The sequence below is a fragment of the Pan paniscus genome, chromosome 18 (genome assembly GCF_029289425.2).
Source record: "Pan paniscus chromosome 18, NHGRI_mPanPan1-v2.0_pri, whole genome shotgun sequence".
Taxonomy (NCBI): domain Eukaryota; kingdom Metazoa; phylum Chordata; class Mammalia; order Primates; family Hominidae; genus Pan; species Pan paniscus.
Window position 1 is genome coordinate 95,099,722 of NC_073267.2, and position 13,698 is coordinate 95,113,419.

Here is a 13,698-nt window from a genome sequence, read left to right on the forward strand (position 1 = left end):
ATCTCCAGAGGACCGCGCTGAACGGGAAGGCCAGCCCCAAAGGACCGAGCACTGTGTGATTCCATTTCCGTTACGTGCTTGAGGTGACCGAGTTCTAGAATGGAGAGCAGATTAGTGGTTATCCATTCCTGCTTGTGGCGGGTACTACAGTGAGCAAGGGGTTGCCCTTGGAGGCTGGGTGAAGGGTGTCGGGGATGGCTCCATTACTGCTTACAGCTGCAAACAAATCTGCAGGTGTCTCCACTTAAAAAGTTTGCCCGGCCCAGTGGCTCACACGTGTAATCCTAAAATTTTGGGAGGTTGAAGCAGGAAGATCACTTTAAGCCAAGAGTTCGAGATGAGCTTGGACAACATAGCCAGACCCCATCTCTACAAAAAATAAATAATTAGCAGGGCATATGGTGGTGCACGCCTGTAGACCCAGCTACTGAGGAGGCTGAGGTGGGAGGATCGCTTGAGCCCAGGAGGTTGGGGCTGCAGTGAGCTATGATTGCACCACTGCACTCCAGCCTGGGAAACAAGTGAGATCCTGACTCAAAAAAAGTTGAAATTTTAAAAAGGCAAAAATCAAAATGATGTCTCTTCAGCTCGGAACATCCAGCAGGCTCCCCTCTCACTGCGAATGAGATCCAGAGTCCTCCCGGGGACCTGTGGGGACCTCCAAAATGGGACCCATTGCTTCCCTAGCTCCTCCCGTGCCACTTGCTCCTTGCTCTTCCTCAAATGCAACCAGGCACAGTCCCATCTCAGGGCCTTTGCACTGGCCATTCCCTGCGCCTGAAACACAATTCCCCCAGGAACATGGCTCCTTACATAACTCAGATACGTCTCCTCCAGCGGCTGTGCTGAGGACGCCGTGCCAGGGCCTGGGAGTGCTGTTCACAGGTTGCTGATGGTCTGGGGGTGCGGATCTGCAATCCAAATCTCTGTCACTGGGATGTGGCACTAATGGACATGGGGTGGGATGCGGCCAGCCCTGCTCGGCGGGGGAGCTGGGGATAGTGCCCAGGGGAAAGGGTACGGTCCCTGGCTGAGGAGGAGGCAGAGAACATTTCTGGGAGAAAGGCGGGGGGCATTTTATGATGGGAGGGGACTCCTAGGCAGTTGGCAAGGTTTGTGAGCAGCCCGCGCGTTGCTTTTGCCCGGAACCCTGGGCCGAGCGGGGTCCTGCCCGGGGAGCCTCCTTGGCTGGCTGCCCGAAGCTCCCAGGACGGCAGCAGCCCTTGTTTCGGGGCTGAGAGCTGCCCTCCTGAGAAGCTGTGATGGGACAAATGTGCAGAGGACAGGCGTGCGGAGGACAGGTGTGCGGAGGACAGGCGTGCGGAGGACAGGCGTGCGGAGGACAGGCGTGCGGAGGACAGGCGTGCGGAGGACAGGCGTGCGGAGGACAGGCGTGCGGAGGACAGGTGTGCGGAGGACAGGCGTGCGGAGGACAGGCGTGCGGAGGACAGGTGTGCGGAGGACAGGTGTGCGGAGGACAGGCGTGCGGAGGACAGGTGTGCGGAGGACAGGTGTGCGGAGGACAGGTGTGCGGGGCACATTTGATGGGCACCAGGAGCACGTGTGAAGCGCAGGGCTGCTCCCTGTTTATCCTTCAGTGCCCTTGGCGGGCCAGGCCCTGTCCCAGAGCTTCACAACACAGACTCATCGGCCCTTGCGGCTGCCCCAGGAGGCTGGCACTGTCACTGTTTCCATTTCACAGATGGGGTAGCCAAGGCCCAGAGAGGCAGAGCCACTCGCCTGCAGGCACACAACTCATCAGGTGGTGCTGGACTTTGAAGCAGGCAAGGCTGAGTCTATGCCCTCAGCCCCAGCAGGATGCAGCTTCCCAGGCTGGAGAGAGAAGGGAGGGGAGGAGCCGGTGGTGTAGACAAGCTGGCTGGTGCCATGTGTGCTTCAGAATGAGCTGTCTGCCGCCTTCAGGCACATGCAGGTGACCCGTGGGTGCTGCTGTAGCCAGCTCTGCTCTGCCCTCACCGTGGCTCACAGGTTCGCCTCTTCTGTCAAGACTCAGCCGCCCCCTCCCACAGGCCCCCCTCCCTGACGGGTTTTGCCTCCAAGAAACTTCCTTGTGTTTAGGAGTCGGCGTGCACTGTGCCCCACCTCCCACCCCCTCCTAAACCCCAGGCCTCCTCTCTGCTTCTAGAGCAGGGGCCTGCGGGCCAAGTCCAGCTGGCTGCCTGTTTTTGGATGGCCCATGAGCTAAGAAAGGCTTTCACGTTTTTAAATGGTTGCCAAAAACAAAACCCAAAGGAAGAACAGTATTTCACCACAGATAAAAATTATGTGAAATTCAAATTTTAGTGTCCATAAATAAAGTTTTATTGGAACAGCCACACATGTTCATTTAGGTATTGTCTGAGGCTGCTTGGGTGCTGCAGTGGCAAAGCTGAGTGGTTTTGACAGAGACCATTCAGCCCACAAAGCCAAAAATACCATCTGGCCCTTTAAGAAAAGGTTTGCAAATGTGCTGCTGCCTCTGGGCCATTGCGCTTGCTGTTCCTTGTTCCAGGAACACTCTTCCCCAGATATCTCCGTGGCTAGTGTCCTCGTTTCCTTCGGGTGTTTTCACAAACATCCTCTTCTCAGTGTGGCCAGCCTATGGAAAATGATATCTCTACCATTGCCCACCCATCCGTTACTTTCTCCACCCACCCGCCCTTCTCTCCATCCTGTTCTTCTGCTGTTTGTCTTTATGGCACTTCCTACTGACGGACAGATGAACAGTTTGTTTATTCATACTCATGTTAAAATACTGTGTGTCTCCCCAGCCAGAATGTCAGCAGGGATTTTTAGCTGTTTTTCTTGCTGCTACATCCCAGGCACAGAGCCTAGCACATAGTTGGTACTCAATAAATGTTTACTGGATGAATGGATGGATGGATGATGAGCAAATGGACAGGTGGATGAGTGGATGAACAGTGGATATGTGGATGGGTGGATAGATGACTGGATGGACAGATAGATAGATGGTGGACACATGGACACGTCAATGAATGGACGGATGGGTGGATGGATAGATGCATGGACAGAGGGACAGGCAGTGGACAGATGGACAAGTGGATGAATGGATGGGTGGATGAACAATGGATGGGAAGATGGATGGATAGATGGAGGGGCGGGCGGGTGGATGAATGGATGGATGGGTGAACAATGGATGGGTAGATGGATGGATAGATGGAGGGACGGGCAGGTGGATGATGGATGGATGGATGAACAATGGATGGGAAGATGGATGGATAGATGGAGGGGCGGGCGGGTGGATGATGGATGGATGGATGAACAATGGATGGGAAGATGGATGGATAGATGGAGGGGCGGGCGGGTGGATGATGGATGGATGGATGATGGATGGGTGGATAGATGATGGACAGATGGATGAATAGTGGATGGGTGGATGGATGATGGATGGATGGATGATGGGCAGGTAGATGGATGGTGGACAAGTGGATGGATGGTGGGCAGGTGGGTGGATGATGGATGGATGGATGATGGGCGGGTGGATGGGTGATGGACAGGTAGATGGATGGTGGATGAGTGGATGGATGGGCAGGTGGGTGGATGATGGATGGATGGATGATGGACAGGTAGATAGATGGGTGGTGGGTGGATGATGGATGGGTGGATGATAGGCGGGTGGATGGGTGATGGACAGGCAGATGGATGGTGGACGAGTGGAATGATGGTGGGCAGGTGGGTGGATGATGGATGGATGGATGGATGGATGATGGACAGGTAGATGGATAAGTGGTGGATGGATGATGGATGGATGATGGGTGGATGGATGAGTGATTGACAGGTAGATGGATGGTGGATGAGTGGGTGGATGGTGGACAGGTGGGTGGACGGTGGATCGATGGATGGATGGACAGGTAGATGGATGAGTGGTAGATGGTGGATGGATGGATGGATGATGGACAGGTAGATGGATAAGTGGTGGATGGATGATGGATGGATGATGGGTGGATGGATGAGTGATTGACAGGTAGATGGATGGTGGATGAGTGGGTGGATGGTGGACAGGTGAGTGGATGGTGAACAGGTGGGTGGATGGTGGACAGGTGGGTGGATGGTGGATGGGTGGATATGAGGGTGTGACAGAAATGTGGATGCAAAGCTGAGCTGAACCAAATAACGTGGCTCTTAGATGTCACGTGACAGGGTCAGAACTTTGGTAAGGGGTTGGCGGGATAAATGTGGTGTTTCAGGAAGGCCGCTGCTCGGTGGTGTTGAGAGCTGTGGCTGGCAGGGCTGTACACCCAGGTCTAGCCGGAGGCTCTCACCCTTGGAGGCAGGAGATGAGCAGGTATGGGGCAGGCTGGGGGTGGGGGGATACCTCTGGGGCTGGGAGGGGTCCCTGGGAGAGACAGGATGTCCGTGGTGAGCCGGTCTGAGCTCAGCCTAGCTCCCACTGCCAGCCCCTAGGAGGAGGTTCTTGGGCTGATGCCAAGGTCTCAGGGCCTCCACATCTTGGGGCGCTGGCCTCTCACCCTGGCCCGGCTGGATTCCCCAGCAGCACCCAAGCGCCCTGTTGCCTGACAGCCATGAGGAGGCGCTCTTGCCTCGGCAAGCAGTGAGCTCCTGCCCTGTGCCAGCCTTTCGAGGGACCATCAGCTGCCTCCGAGCCTGAGTGTGTCCTGAGGCTCTCAGTTTCGTCAACATGGATGGATCCCCGCTTTCTAGTGACCCTCCCGGAAAGACCCGTGCCCCACCCGCCCATCCCACAGTGGGATCAGACACAGCAAGTGCACCAATCTTTCTGTCCCCAGTGACCTCATCCATATAATGGGACACACAGTTCCTGCCTCACTGAGTTGTTTAAGGCTTAAATGGGTCAGCACCTGCAGGGACAAGCTCAGGCCTGGCCCTCAGTAGATGCTGTGGACATAGTGGCTGCGGGCATTGCAAAAGCCATCTTTGCCACAAGCTTCCGCTCTAGGACCTTCTGTTCCACCTGGTCAGGGACAGACAGCAGCTCCTGGGCTTGGGGACAACCCCAGTGTCAACTGAACCCAGATTTTTCAGCCCCAGCAGCCCTCGAGGCCTTGAACCAGGGACTTTCTTGTCTTCCAGTGACAAGCTTTTCTTTGCGGCAGGCGGGGTGGGGTCCCCTTCTTTCTTCTACTCTTTATGTAGCAAATGCACTCATGGACTTCTTGTGCTACGTTGGAGTGCACAGCTGCCTCATGGTCCGGGACGCATGGTCCAGGGCTCGAAAAAATAAAAAGGCGGTTCTGCCCCAGGCTTCAAGTTTGGCCAGGCCACCTACCTGTCTACCATCCAACCATCATCCATCCACACATTCACTATTCATCTATCTGTCCATCATCTGTCCACCCATCCATCATCCATCCACCTGTCCATCATCCATCCATCCATCATCCACCCACCTGCCCCTCCATCTATCCATCCATCCACTGTTCATCCATCCTTCCATCCATCCACTGCCTCTCCATCTGTCCATTCAGTCCATCAACCCATCCAGTTTAAAGCTATGGGTGGGACTCTCAGCTCCACCTTTATGGAGGAGGAAGCTGAGGCAGGAACATGACACAGAGAGGCATTCCCTAGATTACCTTCACTCCCGCACAGGTCCCAGCTCTTTCTTGGTCACCCAGCTGCATCTGGCCCCTTTCTCCACTTGATCTTGGCCACTGCCCATCCATGAAATGCAGGCTCCTTTCCCTAACCCAGACATCCAGGGCAAGGTGCTCTGTGCCTGCTGGAAGAGGATCCAGCTGGACAACCTCTGCCCACTTTCTGTCCGCTCAGCCTCAGTTTTCCCATCTATAAAATGGGTTGGTCATTCTCGCCTGGCCTGCCTGGCTCTGGGTCGTGCTTTTGTGCATGTGTTTCGTGGATCGTCCAGGAGACTCGGGCAGCTGCAGCCAGCCATCACCTGGCCAAACTTGAAGCCTGGGACAGAACCGCCTTTTTATTTTTTCAAGCCCTGGACCATGTGTCTAATTGAGCTTCTGTTGTCCTCCCTCCCTCCAGCCCCCGAGAGATGGGGGAGAGTCTGATCCTGACCCCCCAGCTGCGGCGCCCTGCCCGATACAGCCAACCCCCACCGCCCTGCCGCTCCCCAACCCCAGCCGGGAGCGCCGCAGCCGGAGCGGCCCTAATTGCAGTCACAGATGTGGCAGCCACCAGCCTCTCCCGCACGATCTGCCGTGTGGCGTGTGCTTAATTAGTCCCTGATTACTCATTTGCCGGGTGCTGTGTGTATTCCATATCTAATAACTTTCCAATTACACCCGGTCGCCAGCGCACATTTAATAACCCTTTAGTTGTCTGCTTATCAGGGACTCTGCATTCGGCATCTCCAATCTCCCCCTGACCCGAAGCCTTATCATTCCCTTTATTGCAGTATTTGGAGCCTCTGCTTGCCATTATGGAGCTATTACAGGGAATTAAGGGGCGTAAAATACTGTTTTTGGCTTCTGACACACTAGCTTGCAGCACAGAACAAGAAATCCCATCAGGGCAGGTTGAGCAGAATGTCTTCGTAGGTGGGCTTTGGTGCGGGGCCACAGCGGGTCAGGACAGCGGGAGAAGAGGGCTCCCGTGGCAGGGCTGGCCTGTCCATGTTCCCTTCTCTCCCTCCCTGGCAGACGACAGCACTGGTGCTGCAACCTGAGTGTCCCCAGCAGGGGCAGGGGCCTCTGGCCAGCCCGGGAGGTGCTCCTGGGCTGGCTGTGCCCGCCGCCCTCCCTAGCCAATGCACACACCCTGCCAGCGCCCTGGGGAAGGGACTGTCTTTCCCCCTACACTTGGCTTCGTGCCTGTGCTTGATTTTTCCTCGGGGCGAAGGGGAGGCGACGCTGCGTTCTTTTGTGTTGTCAGGATGCTGGCGTCTCTTCCCCCTCCTGCGGTTGTGTTCCTTGTCTCATCTTCCCTGCTTTGCTCTTGAGATAAATCAGCCTCAGCCCATCAGCAAACCTCCCCTCTCTGCCATTCACCAGCAGCACAAACCTACTTGCCCCAGAGTGCGGCCTGGGTTGCTGTACGGCCGCTAGGCGTGGGGGTGCAGAACCAGGCTCTGCCAATGTTTACTGAGCACCTACTGTGCCCTGGACACTGTGCGGGGACTAGGTACTTGACAGAGGACACATGCTGGCCTGCATTCTCGGCTCTCACTGTGACCAGCTGGGTGACGTTGGGCAGCGGACTTGACTTCTGAGCCTCTGAGAATTCAGGTGGGGTTGCTGGGATGATTAAATGGGCTGCCGATGGCAGGTGCTCAGCTGGCACCTGGCACATAGTAGGTACTCGGGACAAGTAAGGCAGGTGTTACTAGCCCACTTCCCGGAGACATCAGCTGAGAGCCAGAGCAGTTGTGGCTCGCTTGGTTTCTCCTAGTCACGCCAGCAGGTGAGTGGCAGCTTGGACTCAGGCCTACGTGTGTTTTACTCAAGATCAGCAGTGCCGGCTTCCTGGGGTGCACCTGGAGCTTGCTTGGAAGGAAGAGATGATTCAGGCTGGTCAGGAAAAGTGGGTGAGCCCTGTTCTCCTGACATTTAGCTGTTCAGAGCATCCTGCCCCTGTGACTTCAGGGACCCTAGACTGTCATGGGGCTCCAGGCCAGCAGCTAGGAGACAGCCCTGCCAGCTGGAGCCGAAACTGCCCAGCAGCCAGGGTGTGAGGGACACTGGACAGGCCCTGCCCCCACCATCTGCACCCAAGGCCAAGACGCCTTCCCCAGCACACACCCCTTCAAGCTTTGAGGGGCCATGAGGTCACCGTAATGCTTTGATTCTTGTTCCTGATGCTCCTGCTCTTAGTTCATGGGATCAGCTAGTTTGTTGAGAACCTGCTATGTTCCAAGTGCCTTAGCAGAAGAGTTCATTGAATTTCCTCCGTCATTCCTGTTGGAGGTAGGCACTGTGTTGTCACTATCATTTTTTCTTCGAGACGGACTCTTGCTCTGTCACCCAGGCTGGAGTGCAGTGGTGCCATGATCTCAGTCCCCTGCAACCTCTGCCTCCTGGGTTCAAGTGATTCTCCTGCCTCAGCCTCCCGAGTAGCTGGGATTACAGGCACCCACTACCGTGCCCAGCTAATTATTGCATTTTTAGTAGAGACAGGGTTTTGCCATGTTGGCCAGGCTGGTCTTGAACTTCTGGGCTTAAGTGATCTGCCTGCCTCGGCCTCCCAAAGTGCCACTCTCATTGTACTCAAAAGGAAACCAAGGCCTGGAGGGGTGAAATCACTCTGCTAAGATCTCCCAGCTGGGAGAGTAGCCAAGACCTGGGGCACCAGCTGTGCCCTGCTACAGGGGAGGCCGGGAGATGGAATCTGGCTGGATGCCCAGGAGGGAGAGGGAACTGGCTCCATGAACAGCCAACCAGTTCCTGCCGAAGAGGCTCCTGGAGAAGGGAATTCTCTGTCCAGCAGCCCCTGGGCTGCTGTGGGTCGTCAAACTGGAATGTCCTTTATTGTGCAAAATACTGGGTTTACACCCTACAACATGACAAACCTGAAAACATGCTGCTAACTTTAAAAAGAAGGCAGCACAAAAGACCACATATTGGATTTGTATGAAATGTCCAGAAATGACATTTGTATGAAATGTCTAGAAGAGGCCAGTCCACGGAGACAGAGAGCAAATGAGTGATTGCAGGGCCTGGAAGGATGGGGTTGAGGGGGGCTGCTCATGGGGTTGGGGGTTTCTTTTGGGGGTGATGAAAATGTTCTGAAATGGATGGTGGTAATGGTTACACAGCTTGTACATACATTAAAGCCATCAAACGATACACTTTTAATGGGCGAATTGTATAGTATGTGACTTGTATCTCAATAAAGCATTTTTAAAAATAGCCTTGGGCTGGGCGCAGTGGCTCATGCCTATAATCCCAGCACTTTGGGAGGCCGAGGCAGGCGGATTACCTGAAGTCAGGAGTTCGAGACCAGACTGGCCAACATGGTGAAAGCCCATCTTTGCTAAAAATACAAAAATTAGCCGGGCCTGGTGGCGGCCACCTGTAGTCCCAACTACTTGGGAGGCTGAGGCAGGAGAATTGCTTGAACCCGGGAGGCAAAGTTTGCAGTGAGCCAAGATCGCACCACTGCACTCCAGCCTGGGCGACAGAGCAAGACTCCATCTCAAAACAAAAACAAACAAAAAAAACCCAAATAGACTGGGGATCCCAGACCTACAGATCTCGTGGACTAATAAAATTAATAAAACTTGGCACTGACCACACATGTGTGCATGCACACACACACACACGGTCTTCCTCTTTGGAGCAGGGATGTGGCGTCTGTCTTCCCCCACACCCTTCTCCCCTGAGTCTACCAGGAGTCGGCTTTCTCCAGAAACCGCTCCAGCTCCCCGGAGAAAGCATAACAATGCAGGATCTCATTAGGCTATTCAGCGGTGGGCTGTGAATCCCCATTTATTTGGAAGAACCCTATTAAATTTCCCCCTTTCACCCTTCCCCATTAACTAACTAAAGCTTTAAAGGTGGTGGCTGCGGTCCAGGGAAATTCAGGAAACAATGGCATTTTCCCAGCCTGGCCAGTCCTCCGAGGCCCAGTCTGCTTGAGCCCCTTGAACTGCTCTGAGATGCCATGTTCTCCAGGGCCCCCTGGGAGTGGGGGATGCTGACATCACAGGCCCAGGCACAATAGTACTTTAAATCCAGACCCACTGTGGGCTTGGAATTCCTGGCCCTGGTAGAGAAGACACAGCACATATGCAGGTTTCAGGGCCTGCTTTTTCAGGGACTGTCGTAAATGTGGCCTTAGAAGGATAAGGAAGGGGGGCCCTTTGCCTCTGTTTGATTACCTGGCTGAGAACTTTTGTCTCCACCTTCAAGATGGTGCTGAGCATGAGATAATCTATAATCACAAAACCCTGTGTGCCCCACAGCCTTGCCTGTCCATTAATATTGACCAGGCTCCCCTGGGAGTCCAGGCCAGCTGCTGACAAAGAAAGGGGGTAAAATCCTTTCACTCCCAACAAGAGTCATGGTAGTGGGAAGAGCTAGGCCAGGGGAGGGACTGGCACCTGGTTCCCTCTGTTTCTGACACACACAGCTCAGCAGACAGTGGTGCCAGGGAACACTGATACCCAGGCCAGGCACTGTTCTAGAACTTTAAGGACTGTATCAGCTCTCTGTTGCTGTGTAACAAAGTATGACATGTTTAGCAGCTTACAACCACACATGTTTATTATCACACAGTTCCACTGGGCCCTCTGCTCTGGGCCTCACTAGGCTGCAGATCAACGTGTTGGCTAGGACGCAGTCTCACATGGAGGCTCAACCGTGGAGGAACCCACCTCCACACTCACTTGGTTTGTTGGCCAGGACGCAGTCTCACCTGGGGACTCGACCGGGGAAGAACCCACCTCCACACTCACTTGGGTTGTTGCCAGTCAGTATTCATTTGTCTGTAGGACTGAGGGCTGCTACGCACCTTCCTATACAAGTTCGTGTGCGGGTGGCTGGATGTTTTCAGTTCTGTTGGCTATATGTCTAGGAGTGGAGTTGCTGGGTTGCAGGGTAACCCTATGTTAGACCGTTTGATGGACTGCCAGCTGTTTTGCGAAGCAACTGCATCATTTTACGTTCCCATCAAAAGCGTTCCCATCAAAAGCACAGTGTTTTCACATTTTGGGGATTAGTTGCTGACACTTCATCATCAGGAGAGTTCAACTTTAAAAAATGGATTCCCAAAGCCAGAAGTGGTAGCATCCACCTGTAGTCCCAACTACCTGGGAAGCTGAGGCAGGAGGATCACTTGAGTCCAGGAATTCAAGGCCAGCCTTGGCAACAAGCAAGACCCTGTCTCTTAATAAAAACATGTTTAAAAAGAGGTTCCCAGATTCTTCTTGGAAAATCAGAAGATCTGTCAAGGTGGGGCTCAATTCCATCAAGGTGATAACTGCTGACCCTGGGAAGGGCTGTGGCTGTCTCCTTGCAGTCTCCTCCACTCAATGCCCTTGCAGAGTTTCCCCTCCTGGCCCCTGCGGGGATGTGTGTTCCAACCTCCTGTCCTAGACCACGAGCCCCTTGAGGAAGAGCAGGAGCCCGTCCAAGCTGCCTTTGCGGGAAGCCCGCTGCCCAGTCGGCTCCGCGTCTGTTGAACAATCTTGTGTGCGTTCCTGCCTCTGGCGCCTTGTGCAGGTGCCTCCCACACCTGGAATGCTGTCCCTCCTGTTCCCACTCCCTTTCAAATCCTACTCCTCTTGAAGGCCCACTTCACATTCCAGCTGCTCCAGGAAGCCTGTGCGGATTTCCTCAGACCTTGGGGACCCCTCCCCTTCTCAAACTCCTATAGTACTTGTCATCTGTGCTCCCATCTCCCCCAGTGGTATTCCCTCTTGCCATCTTCTGTTCTCTACTGAAAAGCTGTGTCCCCCAGTTGCTTTGTAAGCTGTCTGAGGTTACAGACAACTGCTTCAGGTCAAACCCGTATCCCTCCAGTTATTGTGTGAGCTCAGATCACTCAGTTCATCTCTTCCTGCCTCCATGCCTTGTTGGAAGGATTAACTATGCTAATCAGTACAAAGTCCTAGATCAGTGCCTGGCACACAGTAGGTGCTCAGTAAAAAGGGTTGTTTTCTCTTTTGTTCCAGTGCTGAGTTGAGTGGAGGGTGAGCCTCACCACAGCCGTGTTTGCTGCCTTCTTTCCTTATACTCACAGTCCCGCTTCTGGGAGCCATCTCCACCCCAGGAGGGGCATCTCAGCTTCTCCCTCCAGCAGAACCCTGGCCCCCCAGCTCCAGGAGGGACCAGGAGGTGGACAGGGGTCGAGACTGGGGCATGGCACAGCCCTCCCCTGCACCCCTCCAGCCCATCCCCTGGGGGCTTGAATGCAGATGCGGCCCAGCATGACCGGGTGCTGCCCCATAAGCCGTCCCTGGCAGCAGGAGCCTCTGGGGCTGGCTGGAGCTGCTGTCCATGCCGCATCATGGACACAGTAGCCCCAAGCCTTCCTCTCTTTAGCATCACCCTGCAGCATTTCCTGAGATGACTCAGGGCAAGGCTGCAGGAGTAGCTCAGTCCCCAGGGTGGGAACCACCTTGGTACAGGCCGCAGGGTACCTGCCGTCCTGATGGACTTACCCTGGGCCCTGAGTGAGTGGATGAATGAATCAAGTGTGCTGGCCCTAGGTGCTGCCGCCTCCTGGCTCCAGCCTAAGCCGCCGGCATGCCTGTGGGATTTGTGGGGGCTGTGGTCTGGCCAGTGTCACCATATGGATCCCATAAATTAAAGCATTCCCGGAAACAAACGGTAAATTTATACGTCCCTCGCATGCAGGGCTGGTGGGGCCTGCGCTTGCCCGAGGAATTCTGAACCATCCATCTCACTTAGGCACTTGGGTTTTATAGCACTAATCCCTAAAAGAAAAAAAAAAAAACCGGATCAACAGAAAGTTGCTTTTCCGCAACCCTGCTGTCCCTGGAGCTCATCATTGGGAAGTGGAGGGTCACCAACCCCCACGACAGGGACCTGGTAGCACAGTTCGTTGTTCAAGCTGGGGCTTAGCTCACAACCTCACCAGACGGCAGGCCCTTAGCCTCCCACACCGAGGGCTCTGAAGCCCCTGGCCTGGGCTGACCTTGCCTGTGACCCCGGGCTCCTACCAACTCTTCCTGGAAAGGGGATGGGCCAACAAGAGCAGCCCGTCACCAAGACAGAGAGCAGATGCCGACAGCCAGGGCTGAGGGCGGGGAGCAGGGAGCCTTTTAATGGGGACAGAGTTGCTGTGTGGGATGATGAGAAAGTTCTAGAAATGGATGGTGGTAATGGTAGCACAACACTGGGAATGTACTCAGTGCACACTTGGAAATGGTCAGAATGGTAAATTTTGTGTTTGGTATATTTTATGACAATTGTAAATATTACAGAAAAGTGGCCAGGCGCAGTGGCTCACACCTATAATCCCAGCGCTTTGGGAGGCAGAAGCAGGCGGATCACTTGAGGTCAGGAGTTCGAAACCAGTCTGGCCAACATAGTGAAACCCCATCTCTACTAAAAAAGCAAAAAACAAAATGAGCCGGGCATGGTGGCGGGCACCTGTAATCCCAGCTACTCGGGAGGCTGAGGCAGGGGAATCGCTTGAACACAGGAGGTGGAGGTTACAGTGAGCTGAGATCACAACGCTGCACTCCAGCCTGGGCGACAGAGTGAGACTCCATCTCAAAATAAAATAAAAAGTAAAGATTACAAAAAAGTGAGGGCTGTGGGCATGGGATGACCCCCCTGCAGTGTGGACTGAGTTCATCCGTATAGTTATAACGGGTAGTTGGTCATTCCAAGTTCCATGTAGAGCTAGGGACAGGTAGGCCCTTAGTAACGGGCAGTTGGCGTCGTCACCATCAGCATCCCCATTATCGTCGTCATCATGGTAGTTCTTGCTCCCCTCGGGACCAGTGAGCCCAGGTGCACGCAGGATGGAGAGGCACGTTTTGCAGTGCCTGCAAAAGTGCCCTGAGGCCCGGGGCTGCACCCTTGCAGTCCTGGCCCTCGCACGGGTCCGTTCCCTTGGCAGGGGGCAGCACCCGGGGAGGGACACGGCTGTCAGTGGTCAGTGGCCAGTGTTGCCAGGTCCCAGGAGGGTCCCACCACTTCTGTGCTCCCTTTGATTCCCCTTGATGCAGGGACCTAGAAGAAACATCTGTGTTAGTAAGCCACAGGTGAGACTCCAGCCAGCTTGTGGCGTAGAGCTGGTCCCCACCAGGATGTG

General features: G+C 54.6%; 1 protein-coding gene across 4 annotated transcripts in view; it reads left to right on the forward strand.

Annotated features, from left to right (window-relative positions):
- GSE1 (Gse1 coiled-coil protein) overlaps positions 1-13,698 on the forward strand; it is a 502,305-nt gene that overhangs the window by 178,057 nt on the left and 310,550 nt on the right. The gene's annotated exons all lie outside the window — the stretch shown is intronic.